Source organism: Budorcas taxicolor, chromosome 4 (genome assembly GCF_023091745.1).
Source record: "Budorcas taxicolor isolate Tak-1 chromosome 4, Takin1.1, whole genome shotgun sequence".
NCBI lineage: Eukaryota > Metazoa > Chordata > Mammalia > Artiodactyla > Bovidae > Budorcas > Budorcas taxicolor.
In genome coordinates, this window is record NC_068913.1 from 114,511,826 (window position 1) to 114,519,054 (window position 7,229).

The 7,229-nt window shown below is 43.3% G+C and overlaps 1 pseudogene; it reads left to right on the plus strand.

The window, feature by feature from the left end:
- Positions 1–3,403: 3,403 nt before the first annotated feature.
- On the plus strand, positions 3,404–6,972 carry LOC128046965 (GTPase IMAP family member 4-like; annotated as a pseudogene).
- Positions 6,973–7,229: the final 257 nt, after the last annotated feature.

Sequence of the window (7,229 nt, forward strand, 5' to 3'; positions counted from 1 at the left end):
ACCCACCAGTTGATAGAACACTTGATCAATTAATGGGTAGTGGGGTACATTTTGATGCCCACTCAGTTACAATTTGATGACCAATTACTCGCTAAAGTGAGAATGATAGGTTTAAAAGCCTGGGAGAGAATAAATCCACCCAGACAAGGCTCGATTTCATTTACCCAAAATAAATAATCAAATGGGGAACGTTATGTAGATTTATTGTCAGGCTATGTCAAAAGTTAAATAAAATAGTCTCACAACCTGGTTTGAGAGATTTGCTGATGCAAGTGCCTGCTTATGATAATGCTAACTCAGACTGTAAATAGGTAATTCAGCATCTCAAAGTACAGGGTGCCGCTCTAGGAGAATATCTTAAAGTTTGCCAGGATATTGGGTCAGAACCATATAAAATGCAACTTCTGGCTCAAGCATTGTCTAAAGCTAATAAAAAGACAGATATGAGATGTCACCAATGTGGAAAATTAGGACACATTAAAACAGACTGTAAAGGAAGAAGAAGGGAGTCAGTTGATAAATTACACTATTGGCTCTGGTGCCACTCCTATTTGTTTTGGTCTTGGAAGTACATGTCTTAAAGCAGGATACCAAAAATGGCTGTCAGTTGTCAAGGAATCAAATGCCGATAAGACTTCCCTCTTTCTCTTAACTGCCCTTACCTTTTTAGAAAAAGAGGAAACTTCCAGCATGATGAATCCACCTGACCTTCCTGATTGTGTTGCTGATACTAGCCATGGTATTGAAAATTGGTTAAGATGGAAATTATGTAAAGGATCAGAAGGCCAGTTATTATTAAATGTTGCAGAAGGCTCCAGTTTGGATTGCAGACCCCAAGGAGCCCCTAAACTTATTTAATATAAAGTGTCTTTCCCATGGATATATAATGATAGGCAATTAGTACTTACGGTAGTCAACCCCTTGTATGGCATGGGGTAGGATTAGCTCCCCCTGTGCCTCGTTTAGATCATTATCCTGTGCATGATGACACATGGAAAATGCCCATGGCATTGAAAGAACTAATCGCTTGGAAGGGATGATATACTGACTATATTTTAAATGACGCAAAAGCTACGTTTAATTTTACAAAAAAACTCTACCCACACTATTCAGACTTGTGTAAGAATTCCTATGGTTTTCATGATCAGACCAACAAAATACGATCCCAATTTGGGATTAGTAACATGTATTAACTGTTCATTTTATACATGTATAAATAATACCATTCCTTTTGATGAAAGTTGGCAGAGTATTTACATTCTGAAAACCAGAATGATTCCAGTTGAATGGGTTCCAGTTGAGTTACAACGACCTTGGCACGAAAGCCCTACATTATATGTTATTGAAGAAATATTGAAAAATCTTAAATGTGTTAAACATGTTTTGGGATTGCTTATTGTTGCCATCTTAGGCATGATCGCTATTGCCACTGTGGCAGCCATGGCCAGAATGGCTCTTCATAAATCTTTACAAACAGTTCATTTTGTACAAGAATGGCATAAAGAGGCCAATGTCCTTTGGACCACTCAATAAAAAATTGATGGAAAGTTGGCCTCCCGAGTGGCTGACCTCCAACAATCTGTTATTTCATTAGGAGATCAATTAATCAGTTTACAAAAACAGGTGAGACCAAGATGTGATTGGAACTATATTTCCTTTTGTGTAATGGCTTTCAGATATAAGAAGACACAATTCAATTGGGATAAAGTTAAACAACACCTATTGAACTCAGGTAATATTTCTGTAGATATTCAAGATCTACAACAAGAAACTAAAAGATTTTAATAAACATCTTGATGTAATTTCTGGATCAGATTTTCTTGATACTGTTGCTGATAATCTTTCTTTTCTTAATCCCTTAAAACAGATCAAGAAATTTGGATACGGAATTGCTCTAGTTCAGTTCAGTCGCTCAGTAGTGTCCAACTCTTTGTGACCCCATGAATTGCAGCACGCCAGGCCTCCCTGTCCATCACCAAATCCTGGAGTTCACTCAAACTCACGTCCATCGAGTCAGTGATGCCATTCAGCCATCTCATCCTCTGTCGTCCCTTTCTCCTCCTGCCTTCAATCCCTCCCAGCATCAGAGTATTTTCCAGTGAGTTAACTCCTCTCATGAGGTGGCCAAAGTACTGGAGTTGCTAGCGTCATTCCCTCCAAAGAAATCCCAGGGATGATCTCCTTCAGAATAGACTGGATGGATCTCCTTGCAGTCCAAGGGACTCTCAAGAGTCTTCTCCAACACCACATTTCAAAAGCATCAATTCTTCGGTGCTCAGCTTTCTTCACAGTCCAACTCTCACATCCATACATGAGCACTGGAAAAACCATAGCCTTGCTCTGGTTATGGGAGTGCTATTAATTATGTGTTTGTTTTTCTGTGTAGTCTGGAAAAGAATGATAAAATACAACAAAGTCAACAACAGCAACTAGCGTTTCTCACCATTTCTCATCATGTGCAAAATTAAAAACAGGAGATGTAGGAGTCAGGAAGAATAAAAAAACAGCAGGCCATGGCAAGGGCTGCCAGAGAAATTTATAATTATTCATAAACTGGATGCTATAAGGCATGAGACTCTTGGTTCAAGTCCAGAGGGAACAGTTCATAATCTTGAAAACAAGAGAGAGGTGGGAGGGATGTTCAAGTGGTAGTGGACACGGGTAAACCTATGACTGATTCATGTTGATGTTTGGTAGAATCCAACACAACACTGTAAAGCAGTTATCCTTTGATTATAAATTTTATAAAGGCATCTGCCTATTGAGTAGAGGAGGGATGGAAGATACAGTATTATGGGAGCCTATTACATTGCAGTCAAATGATAGGATTGGACTCACATGGAGATGGGGAAAAATGGATAATTTTTCATTTGGGGAACAAAAATCTATAGGATTCAGTGATGGACTGTGAAGAAGTGAGGAAAGAAGTGTTTTAGAGATGACCCCGAAGTTCTGCTTGAGCCGTTTCATGTTGCCACTTACTGAAATGCGAACCAGGCTAGGGATAGAGGTCAGGGTTTCATTTTGTCCAAATTGGTTTGAGATGCCCACAAAATTGCCAAATGGAGAATTTGAATGGGATAGGAAAGGTTGGAACTCTGAGAAGGGTCTAGGCTGCAGACGATATATAAATGGCACTCAGAGCAATAATTCACTGAATAGAGGAGGGAAGGGCACCCAAAACCAGTGCCAAGGAAGCATCTGAAGCACTAATATCTGTGTAAAGAAGTTTGGCAGTCTGAAAATGAGACTGAGAGCAGGAATAAGTATTGAGAAATAGAGGAGAGACCGAGTAGCAAGTTTCTGAAGAAAGGGAAAGTGTTGTCTACAGGAGGTTGATGTTCCTGGTTTGTTCTGCATGTCCCTGACATAACATAGTTCTATCTCTCTGTTTCCAGGAATCCAAACCACAATGGCCACCCAGTACCTCAGCGAACCCAGGAGCAGCCATGGTGAGAGGATGCTTGGGGAGGGCAGCCAGGCTTGGTGGGGAGGGCTGGGACTCTCCTGCCCTGTCATCCAGCCAACATGTACAAGAGCAAAACATTTTCAACCACATTTCTCAATTTCCCTTCATTTGCTCTGCTCTCTCATTCTCTCCACCCTCTCTGCATCCTCCTTGTGATGTAGCTTAACAGCGAGCAGGAGGAGAGTTCCAGTACCCTGACTGCTCCCGGGCTTGATGAGGTTTCTTACTTGCTACTTCCTGCCATGTGGGCACACGGATCAAGGGTTGTGGCCTCCCAGGTAGTTTCTCTGCCCCTCTCTTCAGCCTGAGAGGACTGGGAAGGAGGAACGTGGGGGTGATCAATGCTTCATTCAGGCCCCTAATTTCCCTGCTCCCAGGGGCCTCCCGCTAAGCAACACACTCAACAGACTGATCACTCCCTTTCTCATATAACCCTCCCTCTACCCCTTTATCCTACAATAGACTCTATCATTTGAGCTTTAGCTGGTTCAGCAAATCACCCCACAATTTAGGAACCTAAAACAGCAGCCATTTAGTTGGCTCTTAATTTTGAGGGTCACTCATTTGGGCTGTGCTTGGGTCTGGACCAATCTGGCTAATCTCAGCCAGACTGACCAATGTGTGGGTGCTTGGCTGGTGGTTCAGGCTGCAACACAAGAATCTTGGGTAGCCTCACAGACAGGTCTGGTGGTCAGCAAGCTCTGGGTCAGCCAGGCAGACAGGGATAACAGGGCCTTGTGTCCCTCATCAAGTAGGCTAGTCCAGGGCAGGTGTAGGGTTCCAAAAATCAGAAAGAGAAGGCAAAGCACAATGTGTCAGTCCTTTTGCATTCTCTGCTTAACCATGCTTTCATGATCCTATGACCAAAGCAAGTCACATGGCCCAGTCAGACTGAAGGGTTGGAGAAACAGACTCAGCATCCTGATGAGAGGAGCTGAGAATCCACCTTCCCAAGAGGCAAGAGTGCAGAGATGGACTCCTTCGTGGCTATGGCTGCCATCTTCAGAGGTTGCCATCCATTCGTTATCAGAATTGGCCAGTGGTTGCAGTGTTGGCTCTGGCCTTGGTGCCTTTTTACTGCTGGGCCATGAATTTCCTACAGCCTGTCTCTAAGGCCAGCCAGTGCCCTGGGATCTCCTTAGGTTGGAGCTTCTATTGTGAGGCCAACTATTAAGAATACTCTGAATTCTTATGTACATTTTTTTTAGATAAACCTTAGCCATCTCATATCCAGTGTTTGTAGCATTGGGAAATTTGCTTCTTTTATCCTGGGATTCTGGTTCTCAAATGGGGAAAACTCTGCCTTAGGGATTCCAGGAGCAGCAAATACTTCATCAGAAAGTGTGTGGGAGATGGAGACTAACTATAGATTTTGTGGCATCACAGGAGGGGTTTCTGCAAGTTCCTGGTCCCATTTGACTGATATTTTTTCATGGTTAGCCCACATCACAGAATAGACAGAAAGGGGCAAAGCAGAAGTGGAGACACCTGTTAGGAGACTACTGAGGCAGGGGTGGTGATGGAATCTGGACTGAAATGATGATCTTCAAAACAGAGACAAGCGAACAGATTTGGAGCCAAGAGAATATGCTGATGGGTTGGTTCTGGAAAGTGGGGAAAGAGGGGAGTCAAGGGCGACTCCTAGCTTTCCAGTCTGAGGACCTGGGTGAATGGTGATGGCTCTGAAAATAACCTGGAGTTGGTAACAGTGTCTATGATGTTGTGCATGGGATAATGTAGGCATTGTCTCAAAGCAGAAATGAGTACATATAACAGGATTCCTCATGCAGGAATCAGACCCTTAAGTTCAAGGGCCAGCTGGCAAGGTCTGCCTTCTTGGAAAAACAGGCTTTCACTTGTGATTGTCAATTGCCTTCCTCTGATCTTGGGTCTATGCCTGACAAATCCAGAGGACTTTGACTTTATAGACACATTGCAGAGATATGCAGAGACTTGCTGAATACAAGCACAGGAAGAGCTGGTAGATGATTTGATGTTTAAATTCAGGTTTCAATTGCTGTGCTCTACTGTTCTGATATTCACTTTCAACTTTCCTAGGAAGTCGAATATGTATAGTCAATTTTGTTACCTCCTATCTTATGAAGAACAGCTACTGGTAGCAACTCAGAGTCCTCTTCTTAATCACATTGTTTCCTCCTCTATGAGCTGTTTGCTTCTACAAGGTCAGAGTAAGAAGCTGAAAGGGATCCTAAAGAATATCTGTTGTTATTCCTGTTCAGTTGCTAAGTCATGCCCATGGAGTGCAGCTTGCCAGGTTCCTCTGTCCTCCACTCTCTCCTGGAGTTTGCTCAAATTCATGTCCATTGATTTGGTGATGATGTCTAGCCATTTTATCCTCTGCCACCCCCTTCTCCTTTTGCCTTCAAACTTTCCCAGCATCAGAATCTTTTCCAGTGAGTCTGCTCTTTGCATCAGGTGGCCAAAGTATTGGAGCTTCAGCTTCAGCATCAGTCCTTCCAATGAATATTCAGGGTTGAATATTTATTCAGTGGGCGGGAGCCTTGCAGGGGAGACAGTTCAAGTTCACTCTAACACTGGGTCTTCTGTTTCCTGATGTTCCAGGGCTTGCAAACCCTGGAGATTCCCAGCTGAGACTTGTCTTAGTGGGTAAGACTGGGGCAGGAAGAAGCGAAATAAGAAACAGCATCCTTGGAGAGAAAGTGTTTCCGTCTAGCTTTTCTGCTGTATCCATCACCAAGCACTGTGAGAAAGGAAGCAGCACCTGGAAGGGGAGAGAAGTTGTTGTTGTGGACACACCTGGCCTCTTTGACACGGAGGCCCCAGATGCTGAGACTCACAAGGAGATTACCCGCTGCATGGTGCTGACCTCCCCGGGGCCTCATGCTCTGCTCCTGGTCGTCCCACTCGGCCGTTACACACCTGAAGACCAGAAAGCCACAGAGAAGATCCTGACGATGTTTGGAGAGAGAGCTAGGGAACACATGATTCTCTTATTCACCCGGAAAGATGACTTAGAAGGCATGGATTTCCGTGATTACTTAAAGCAAGCTCCTACAGCCATCCAAGAGCTGATTCACAAGTTCAGAGATTGCTACCGTGTTTTCAACAACAAGGCCACAGGAGCTGGGCAGGAGAACCAGAAGGAGCAGTTGCTGTCCCTGGTCCAGGATGTGGTGGACAAGTGCAATGGTAGATACTACATGAATAGCCTGTATCAGAAGACCGAGGAGGAGATTCAGAAACAAATCCAAGTGTTACAAGAAAATTACAAAGAAGAGCTCGAGAGAGCTAAATCTCAGATAAAAGAGAATTTCAAAGAGGAAATTGGAAAGCTGCAGGATGAACTAAAACAGCAAGAGTGGAAGGTGGAAATGAAAAGGTAATTGGCAGAAATGGAGGCTCACTGGGTTTCAAGGCAGCAAACAGCCAGAGATGATGTTTTGAGTCAGAATGAGATACTTGAAATCATCTTTACCTTGTTACAGGTTGCTTCCTTTGTCTTCTCTCTGTTTAAGGATTAAACTTCATGAAAATCTTTCTATATTTCCTGCATATTCTCGGGTGGTCCTGCCCCATGTAACTCAGAGCATTCTCTTTTTTCTCTGAGACTCTCAGGGCTAAGGAGAGTAAGTTCACTATTGATAATTGGTATATGTTTGATTGATTTAACAGGAAAGGGATAAATTCTCAACTTGTGAAACTCCAAAGCAGAAAGTATTGATGCTCCCTATTTGTGAATTCTTTCTCAGAGACACCAAGACAGGGAATGCAGGAGACC